A 10,938-nucleotide genomic window follows, 5' to 3' on the forward strand; every position below is an offset into this window, starting at 1 on the left:
AGCCAAAAAGCAGTATAATATGTTTCGAAAGTCCACTATCAGCAGAAATATGATCATAGGAAACATGCCGTCCATTTTCTTCACGTTGGAGAAAATGGGGGGCATACAGACCCTATGATCATAATTATATTCTGTCAAACAAGTCTGTCAGTAAATAAGAACTAAGAAAACTATAGATAACCTTTTCTCTAGCACCCTAAAGAAAAGGATGCATATAGTTTTCTTTATTCTTATTTACTGCCAGACTTGGTTGACAGAGTATATATATACTCTGTCAGTAAATAAGAACAAAGAAAACTATATGCATCCTTTTCTTTAGCATAAGATAGTGTACTTTCGGGGTGGGTCGACTTTACCCATTGGTCGACGGTCGACTACGCCTTTCTCTCTCTCTCTCTGATCTCTGACAGTGGTCTTCCTCTCTCTTCGGAAATTTTCTTTTACGCAAACTCCATATGAAACTTGTAAGACGAATAACTTACAAGTTTTATTAGTAGTATAATGCCTGACCACACGTGATAACCTAAGCTATGAAATTTCACAGGTAAAGAAAAAACAACTTACAGAATTTAATTTATTATCAACAAAAGCAAAAAATCAAAATAGTGGACTCAAAAACTAATTAAGATAGGTAGGATCATTGTACTATAATAAGCATCCACTTACTATACTTTTTGTCCCTTAAAATATAATATATTTTTTATGTACAGAACTAGTATAATTAATAAGACTTGTAATAAGTGCGACAGACATTTTACCTTCAACTTTTGTCAATGGAAGCAAAACTAGTGCACTAACCATACCTATTACCTATTTTATTAAACTAAATTATCCAATTCATTTTGAATAGATTCAAACTGAAGAAACATTGAGTATAGCTCTGGATGTGTAAATTCCATTTCTGTTTCATTTTCATCACTACTAAATCTCAAGTAAGCTTCCTTTGGGAACTTTACTTTTTCTTGTGATAATCTGAACTTAACTCTGCATTAACTCTCCATGAAAAGTTTAGAGTCTCCAAGTGCTTTTTTTGGGTTTCCGTGTCTAATTCATTAACCATTGTTTTAGTTTCGACAGATCATGTTTCTCAAAATTATTTCAGCTTTATCATTTAAAAATCCCATTGTCTCTAAATCATTCTTCAAATTTTTTAGGCATGAACACAAACTTTAATAGTCTCTTAAATACATAAAGCAGTGTTTTAATTGCCAGCAAGAGTTGTTCGTCAGTTACATTGAAATATTTTCTTGCAGTTTCTGTTGCTCTTTCCTCAGTGAATATCTCAGCATCTTGAACTTTCAACTTAGTAACAATTCTTCGCCGAATTTTGCTCGAATTTTGAAGTGTCGAGCTGATTAACGACAGCAATTCCTTTGCTAAAGCTGTAATCATGAAAACAAAATAATAAGGCATCACATTACTTATTTTATACTTTCTTATATGTTAGTACAAGTTATACTAATGACACTATTGACATGAACATATCCCACGAAAAACATTTAACGATATGCGTTATATCTGTGAATACTGAATTTGATACTGAATGTAGACCTGCACAATTACGTAGGTCCGTTAACAAAATGGCCAGTCGGATGGACAGCTCGGAAGCCACACTTTGATTACGTTTCCGATTAAAAGTTTAGGAACCTCACTTGTAAGATAATTTCAACCACTGGCACTCCATTCTATGTACTATTTTAATGCTCTAACGCTTCGATTTGTTTGATAAATTAACTTTATTATTATTATTTTGCTTTGTATAATTTATGAGTAAATACATGTCAATGTCATGTGTTCAGTTTGACTTATGCTATGCTTTGTTTACACAGTTGGTAAGTAGAAATAAGGGTTCCATATGACCATCAAAATTACGGAACCCCTCATAAATTAGAAAAATACATCTACATATTGCCAAGATGACAGATGCTATCATTCTGCCACACTGGCACGGCGTGTCGCGTTTGTCATTGCTTTCAAATTTCATATACCTTTCCGCATATGTCCGTAAGAGGAAAATCTCAGGAAGGGGTAGAAAAGTATGATGAAATAAGCAAAACCTGGAATTTCATCATGTCGCAAAAAGCAATAAGAGTCCCTGAGAACATTGATTTCCCAAAGGAAGAGGAAACAATCCTACAATTCTGGAAAGATATCAATGCTTTTGAAAGTTGCCTGAAGCAGTTTTAGAAAATAAACCTCGGTGAGTAAGGTTATGGAGAACAGGCCTGTAGCCTAAACTAATAAAACTTGCTAATAATTGAAACACAACTACATTGTATTCCAAACCTAATTGGTAATTAATATTTTTTACGTTATAGATAATTCTTCCTGACGATGGGCCGCCTTTCTGCCACCGGTCTACCCCACTACGGCCACATCCTTGCTGGCATCATCAAAGACGTAGTCACCTGATATGCTCATCAACAGGTAATCCTTGAATACCCTATCAGTGGTTTTCAGTTACTTATAGCAGGATTTATTTTTCTCATACTAAACTCAGAATGCTCTAGATGTTCAAATCATTGCTACTACTGAGAAGAGGTACTTCTAAATTTAATTTTAGTGTATTAAATCTAGAAGCCATGTCTGACCCACTTATAGATTCTACTTTCAGTCAGACTGTACAAAATAAATATATTCAGAAAAATTGATGGCATATGTAGATCACATGACAAAATGCATATTTTATGATGCTGGAGACAGGAATAAACCATGAGAACTCTGTAATAAAACAACATAAACTATAAGAGTTTTGAATGATTCACGGCTATTTTTATTAGACTTATATTGACCGGGATATAGATCGATTACCTTTTTGATTTTTGTCGAGCTCCCGATATTGCAGTTTTCCGTGATCATGATGCATGCAACTGCGTCGAAATATCGGGAGCTCGACAAAAAATCAAAAGGTAATCACGGTCTATATCCCGGTCAATATTTTAAGTCTAACATAAACTATATTTTTTTAACTGGGATGTTTCCCAGTGGATAATAGGTACTATAATTTGTGATTGGGGTTCTTGAGTATTGTCTCTACGAGTAAATATAAAGTCTTACAGCAGAGAGATGCTTTAGAGCACTACAGTTGAAACTATGTATATATTTTCAGTACAGATGGTGTGTTTTATACGCACTAGTGCGAGAAGTGGTTCATTATATGTCAGGTGGAAAGTTCGTAGGGCCATCTGTACTGAAAAACGTCGTACGATACACGTGCAAAAAGGAAATTGGTAACTCGTGTCGATTTAAGACACTCCCTTCGGTCGTGTTTTAATTTATCGCCACTCGTTTCGAACTTCCTTTTTTACGCACTTGTATCGTAATGTACTATTTTCTATTATAATTTATTAGACACAACACAAAATATAAACAAAACAACAACAAGGTTGAACATTTGTAATTTCTTGTCCCAAAAAAGATACTAAAGCATGTATCTATTCTATTCTATTGAAGCACTTAGTGCAACAATGCATAATGCTGACTTTCAGTGGACCCTTATAATTTAAATTAACAAAGTAAGAAATAAAATATTATCAATGTTTAATTATTAATACTAATTATTATTTTGTAAAACATATTTCAGGGCTACCATGTAGGAGAGGGCGCTTTGGTTGGGATTGCCATGGCTTGGGTTCGTTGAGTATGAAATTGACAAGACGCTTGGCATCAAGGGACCAAGCGATGTGGAGAAAATGGGCATTGATAAGTACAATGCTGAGTGCCGCAAAATTGTCATGAGATACTCTACTGATTGGGAGAACATCATCACGCGAATGGGGGAGGTGGATAGGGGCAATAACTTGAGGTGTCTTTAAAAAATAAGCAAGCATATGTTTTAGGGCAAGCAAATACCATCTGTGTTTCTAACCCATAAGGGAAATTTAGAACTCATTGGAGTTGACTGGTCTCTTTACTGACTTTTGTTATAAAAAGTGATTATCAACTTGCTCAATGTTTTTTTTCTTGTTGCAGATTTCAAAAATGACTACAAAACACTGTACCCATGGTATATGGAATCCATTTGGTGGGTTTTCAAGGAACTTTATAACAAAGGTTTAGTGTACTCAGGGAGTAAAAGTGATGCCATTTTCCACAGCCTGCTCCACAATTACTGTCTAATTTTGAATCTGGACAGAATTACAAAGATGTCTTAGATCCTGCTGTTGTGGTCTCTTTTCCGACCAGTCAAGGCTTCTCCTTGTTGGCTTGGACCACAACTCCTTGGACACTTCCGAGTAACTTGGCTCTTTGTGTAAACCCTAAATTCACATATGTGAAAGTACAAGAAAAAAGCACGGGAAATTGCTGTGTGCTTTTGGAACAACGTTTTCCAGTGATATTCAAGAATGTAGATGACTTCACCACTCCTGGAAAATTCCAGGTAGCAATCTAAAAGGTTTAAAATATACACCCATGTTTGACTACTTTGTTGAGAAGTGCCCCAATGCTTTCCAAGTGCTGACAGATGGGTACGTTACCGAGGATTCTGGTACTGGCATTGTACACCAAGCTCCATACTTCGGAGAAGACGATTTCAGAGTTTGCGTGGCGGCAGGCGCCATAACAAAAGATCAGGAAATGATATGCCCCGTTGATGCAAGTGGGAAGTTCACAGAACTCCGTGAAAGAGTTCCTCGGTCAGTATGGAAAGAAGATGCTGGATAAAAATACCATTGCAAATCTTAAAGCAAGAAACCGCCTAGTGCAACTGGGGCAGGTAAAGCGATAATTACTCATTCTGTTGGCGTTCTGACACGCCTCTTGCTATACAAAGCTGTGCCATCTTGGTTTGTAAGAGTTGAGCAAATGAATCAAGACCTTTTAAAATCTGCCGAAGCTACCTACTGGGTCCCAGAACATGTGAAAGATAAGAGATTCGGAAATTGGCTTTAAAGATGCACGCGACTGGGCTATCAGCCGTAACAGATTCTTGGGGAACTCCCATTCCACACTGTGGATGTCTCCTGATAAATCAAGAGATCGTCTGTGTTGGTAGCATTGCTGAGCTCGGCGCTTTAACGGGAAAAGAAATAACTGATTTACATAGAGAAAGCATTGATTACCTGGAGATTCCGTCATAGACTCCGGCCACCCACCACTTAAAAGGGTGACCGAAGTTTTTGATTGCTGGTTTGAGTCGGGATCTATGCCTTACGCCCAATGCCACTATCCCTTTGAGAATGTAAAGGATTTTGAGGAAAAGTTTCCCGCCAACTTTATTGCTGAAGGAATAGATCAAACGAGAGGATGGTTTTACACTCTCATTGTCTTGTCGACTGCTCTTTTCAAGAAGCCACCATTCAAAAACTTGATAGCCAATGGCCTTATCCTAGCAGCTGACGGACAAAAAGATGTCAAAGAGCAAAAAGAACTATCCTGATCCATTAGAGATTGTTAAAAAACATGGTGCCGATGCATTGAGGCTATATCTGGTGAACTCCCCAGTAGTGAGAGCAGGAAACCTGCGATTTAAAGAAGAGGGTGTCAGAGACGTCATTAAAGACGTGTTCCTCCCTTGGTATAATGCATTTAGGTTTTTGATGCAGAATGTAGAGAGAATCATGCAAGAAGAAAAAGTAGACTACAAGTTTAATGAGAAAAATGTCAAAGAGAAATGTTATGGATAAATGGATTACCTCTTTCACCCAGTCCTTGATTGCTTTTGTCAAGACAGAAATGGCAGCCTACAAGCTGTACACCGTTGTTCCCAGGCTGACCAAATTCATCGATCATCTCACAAACTGGTACGTGCGCATGAACAGAAAGAGGCTAAAGGGAGACTTTGGAGTTAAAGATTGCCAGGCTGCTTTGGATACGCTGTTTGGGGTATTGTTCGACATGATCAGAGTCATGGCTCCTTACACTCCCTTCCTGACTGAGCTAATGTACAAGACGTTGCGCCAACTTCTTCCAGGAGATTCCTCGGAAAGTGTACATTTCAACATGATTCCAGAACCAAAGTCAGAATTGATAGACACAAATATCGAGAGAGCAGTACAAAGAATGCAGGCCGTGATTGAATTGGGTCGAGTTCTTAGAGATCGCAAAACTATTCCCATCAAATATCCGCTGCCAGAAATGATTGTTATCCATCGCGACCAATCATACCTTGATGACGTAAAGTCGTTGAACACCTACGTTCTGGAAGAGATGAATGTGAAGAACTTGCAGCTGACAAGTGACAAGGAAAAATTCGGAATTACACTGAAAGTTTGAGCCCGACCACAAGCTGCTCGGAGCGCGTCTGAAGGGCGACTTCAAGGCCGTTACGCAGGGCCTGAAGAACTTGAACAATGAGCAATGCGAAAAACTGATTGTCGACGGTTTTGTCGAGATCGTTGGCCAACGCATTGACGTTTCTGAAGTTCGTAGCACTCTTCTGCTTACAGGTAATGACCAATACGAAGCGCATAGCGACAACGACGTGCTTATTCTATTGAATCGTCACTCCAGACCAAGACATGCTTGATGAAGGCTTTGAAAAGGGAGGTTATAAACAGGGTACAGAAATTGAGGAAGAAGGCTCATCTCGTTCCCACCGACGAAGTTAATATTTACTACGCCGTCAGTAAGACGAGCGATATCGCCCGTATCATAAACCCGCACAGAGAACTCATAGAAACTACAGTAAAGGCTCCGATGATCACTCTAGACCAATTAACACCATCGAAACCTGTCATCACTCGGGAAACGCAAGAGCCGAAGGGCTCACAGTTGGAGTTGGTTATTACTTGGCGAAAGGAGGTAGAACTGCCCCTGAAACCGTGGGCTAATATTACCTTACAAGGTTTGACCCTAAGATTTGGCGCCAACGGTAATCAGGCTAGCAGATAATCCTTACAGACAAAGACAACAAACACATAAGTCTGAAAAATCTGCACCATGAAGTTGAAGTACTTTTCGGGTTGTATGGTATGAAATTCGTTCTCATGGTGCGATGGTGCGGAGGTGAAGAGTATGTAAATAACTTAAACGCTAAAACTATTGTTGTGTCTATAGCGAAACCTAAGGCGAATGAATCAGCTTCTAGTCCATTCTGCAAGTTCGTGAACGTTGCTAATGGTAGCAAAGCGGTCACCATATTCCTGGAAAACCCTCAAGGAAAGATCACCTTAAACAAGGAGAGTGCACTCAAGTTTGCGTCAGAATATCTTGGTATTTCGGCAGAATAATAGAGATAGTAAGTTGTTAAAGTGATTTCTCTGTTCTGTCTCTTGTTACTGCCTGCTACTTACTACAGTATTGTTTTGTGTAGTTGTAGCTTTTTACAGTAAGGACATTATTTATTTAATAACTTCAACTACCACAATTCTCGTTTATTATAATGAAACCTTGATATATCCTTTTTATCTTGATATTGCAGAGAGAGAGAAAAAGAAAAGGCCCTGTAATAGGAAGGTAAAACGTAGTGATTCAATGCTCTTTGGGTACAACATGATTCGTTGCCAATAATTATAGTAGAAGATACGGATTAAGGAATCTCTACCCTCACGCCACAGAGGAGGTCCATGAATTAACGGCGCTTTTTTGTTCTGAAGTCTATTCGACACGACCGAAGTTTAAGGGGTAACTGGCAACTTATGTCGCCGGCAACTTTTTTGTCTCTCACATCCAGTCTATGGGCGAGTATGAAAGTGCCCACAGTAAGTTTCCGGCGACAAAAGTTGCCCGTGGGCGCATAGTGCATACTCTAAAACCAACACACTGAATACGAAATAATACGAATTATGATTATGAAGGGTTAACCCTATAGGTGTCTCAAAATAAAAAGCACGGAATTTTAAGTTGACTTTTATTTTAAATTATTATTTATAAATAAAACAAAATAAGCATTATAATGAATCTTTATATATAAATTAGTATTACGTAGGTGCAGAATTCTTTTATTTAATATTCATATTCATGTGGGTCATACTCTATTTAAATTGACAAAACTGTTTCTGTGTTCACGTCCTATTTCATTAATTATTGTTTCATATGTAACTTATCAAAATAGATACAATAATATAATAAACTTCAATATAGACATGTTTTTCACTGAAACAACGCCAATTAACTACTTACAAAATACAGATCACAGCTAAAACCCTACAAAAGTAATTTTTGTACAGTCACGGCAATAGGCGAGACGACTAAAAAAAACTAATTATTCCGTCAGTTAGATTTATCAAAAAATTTTAGACACGTATTTTTTCTTTTTCTCGTAAACAAATAATGACGATGCACAGTGCGTTAAACATCTGCGTGACGTCACGCCTAGGTACAATTTTTACTTAGAAGTGACGCCTTCGCCCCCACTCCGGAACTTTTGATGCTCTATATCTTTGTATTTTTTCATTAATTAGAAAAAGCGAAAAACATAAATTCAGTATTTTTGGCCGATCTAACTGACGGACCAAACAGGAATGTAAGATAGTTTTTTATGTAGTCGTCATCCCTATAGTAAGGACATTTCTAATAAATTATTTCGGCATCAAAAGTAGCTCAACGCGTGAGATATTTAACCCTTAAACGTATTACCTTGACAAAGATTTATCTAAATTTAAACTTTGACATGTTGTCAATAGAGTCAAAATGCATGATGCATATATACATCACTATGCATTTAAGGGTTAAAGTGTTACTTGCAGAAATTATGCGAAACTGAATACACAATATAATCCCTTTGCTAATAATTAGGTGGTCATAAATTAACAAATAATCTGAGACAGAAAAATGTTGTTTATTTATCTTTGTATCGGTCCAGATGTAGTTTGCTGTAAAATACCAAAACTGTTGACATCTGTGCCTAGTGCCAAAGTTCAAAACTACTGGCTGGCAGACAAGGTGAAGAATAATAACAATACCTACATATTTCTGAAGCTATAGTTATAAGTATGTTACTGAGTTTGGATGGAGACAAGAAATAATTCTTACCTTGATCAAGATAATTATAATATTTATAATGTATGAATTTTCATCGCTCCATGATACAAATGAAGTACGGGAACATAGAAAGTTAAAAAGGTAGCATGTTCTCAAAAAGCAAGTTGTGATGTGGTCTTTACAAAAAAAAACACAAAATTTTTCAAAAACAAGCTATAACAAGTTAAAGTGAAACATACCAGATAACAATAAATAACTCAAGTTAAAAATACTCAAAAGTGATTATTGTGCGAAATTCTATAAAGCATTTACAGAACGATGATTTTAGTTTTCTGGGTTTGTCTTTACATTAACAGTTTTCAAATATTTTTAAATCATTAACTTTATGATTGTAAACAATAACATTAACTCATAAAAAAATAAATACCATATCACAAATAGACTTGATTAAATAAGAAAACAACAAAAAGTGTCTTTTTGCCACTACGAATGAGATAGGCAGTTCATATTATACTTATTATACATAGCTTTCATGGCGAATAATGAACGGATACATGATTCATGGGATTCAAGCAGAATTTGGTATATCAACAAATAAAATACCAATGACAAAAGCACTTATAATATGTATTAAGATGATATTAAATCATACTCAATCCCAATTCTTGACACTTTCTGGTCAACATACCTATATTGTTTTGAATATTCGTAAAATATTTTTCGTTATCGAATTATTAAGGTTACCATGGTGGCGCGTCAAACATTGCCAATGTATTTATGATTGTGATAATACTGGTAACGTAACAAACGCAACGTACTTCATTCAATTATTTTTAAATATAGTAGAATTATTTCCTCCAAAATACTTCGTTGTAACTAAATATTGTCATAAAAATGGATGTGTTCCCGATTGCTACCAGGAGTTAAAAGAGAAAACTTACTTCTAAGAGCGTGGGGTGGATGAAAGTGTAATTAATATTTTTGAAATTATTTGATACAAAAATGCCATTTAAACAGATATTGACAGGAAGATGAAGAAATGAACATAGTAGCGTAATAAAAGTAATTCTGAAATGCTTAAAGTAGTGCAATATATCAGTACCAGCAGTTTGACAGCTACAGTAGAAGGCGCAATAGGTCCCTATAGAATAATTGGTAACATGTCAACCGATACCACAAACATATGGCACCGTGAAAGACACGATTTGAACAGTCTATTTTATTATTAGATAGGATTTTACATTAGACATTTGAAAAGCTGGTTCATCTCAAATAATTTCAACAATACATAGAAAAACATCTTGAAGATTCAACAATCATGCGTTGCATCGGCGAGACTCTACAAACGAATGCATTATATGTATTTAAAGTTATACATTACATCCACGATAGCCAACATAGACGACCATGAGATAAATATTATAAATTATTATGCGTTAACAGAATACACATATAAGTAATACGCACTTACATAAGCTAGATTGATCAAGGGGCCAACTCAACCACCATCATGACTTTTTGGCGCTTTAGTTTCGTATTCACAAATGTACTCTGAAGTTATCAAGCCGATACAGTTCGTTTGTCCTTTTCTATCACGCCAATACGTCGGTGCATAAACGAACTTTATTAGCTTGATAACTTTAGAGTACGTTTAAGAATATAAAGGATTTTTACTCGATGACATAAACCTTGATATTAAGTCCGCCATTTGTACCTTATTTTGTTGTGCAATAAAGATTAAATAAATAAACGTCACGGAATTAGTGCATTTTCACACATCGTATAAATAAAGGAAATTCGTGAAGAGTAAGCGATAAATCAACACGAGTTATTAAATTCCCTCGCGCGTGTGTATCGTATTGACGTTATACAGTACATAATTATGGCTCTATGAAGTTTCCCCATATAACCATAATCGGTCGCCGTTCCTACGCAAATCCTCCTATTTTGTGTACACACAGGTCTTCGGGTCTCAATGCTTAGTCGCAGTACGGTCGACGTTTAATCGCGGCGACCCAAATGGGGACGATTGGTAACAGGCACAAATGGTCACAGAAGTGACAGAAGTGTGCA

At 36.5% G+C, this 10,938-nt stretch overlaps 1 pseudogene; it reads left to right on the forward strand.

Moving 5' to 3' along the window:
• Nucleotides 1-2,068: 2,068 nt before the first annotated feature.
• On the forward strand, nt 2,069-7,309 carry LOC125234057 (annotated as a pseudogene).
• Nucleotides 7,310-10,938: the final 3,629 nt, after the last annotated feature.

Source organism: Leguminivora glycinivorella, chromosome 15 (assembly GCF_023078275.1).
Source record: "Leguminivora glycinivorella isolate SPB_JAAS2020 chromosome 15, LegGlyc_1.1, whole genome shotgun sequence".
Taxonomy (NCBI): domain Eukaryota; kingdom Metazoa; phylum Arthropoda; class Insecta; order Lepidoptera; family Tortricidae; genus Leguminivora; species Leguminivora glycinivorella.